The following is a 634-nucleotide window of genomic DNA, read 5'->3' on the forward strand; positions in this document are numbered from 1 at the left end:
CGTAGGCTCAGGCAATCCACTCACCTCAGCCTCCCAAAGGCACGGGATTACAGGCTGAGCCACCGAGCCTGACTCGGGAAGCATATTAAATAAAATTATATTATAAACAAGATAGCAATGAAATTATAATATTTTATTTTTCACATTTGTAGGAAAATTATCATATTAATATTGCTAATGACTATCTATTAAAATATGTATAACAATCACAATAATCTTCAGTTCAAATCACTGGCAAACTCTACAGATTAATGTCTCTATTGAACAAATCTCTACCATCCTTTCTCAAACACTACTGCATCTGTGCTCCCTTCATTCGGTGTTTGTTCTGATTAACAATCTTTGTTCAATAATACTATAGAGTGGAGATTTTCTCCCCTTATTTTTGTCTTTTGGATGTCCCATATCAAGATTGTTCCATCTTCTTATCCTCCAGGTTTCATTCTGCACCACCTTTAAGACCTACCTAAATATTTCCTATTGCATGTATTTCTAACTAACCCTGAATCAATCCAGTCTCTGTTTTTAAAAATACAAAAACATACATTCAACAAGATTGAAATGACTCACATACTTTTGTAAATAATTCAGGGTAGGAAAAGCACATTTATAAGACATATTCTGCAACAACTTA

The sequence above is a fragment of the Carlito syrichta genome, unplaced genomic scaffold (assembly GCF_000164805.1).
Source record: "Carlito syrichta isolate Samal-C Ts95f unplaced genomic scaffold, Tarsius_syrichta-2.0.1 Scaffold79090, whole genome shotgun sequence".
In the NCBI taxonomy this organism is placed as follows: domain Eukaryota; kingdom Metazoa; phylum Chordata; class Mammalia; order Primates; family Tarsiidae; genus Carlito; species Carlito syrichta.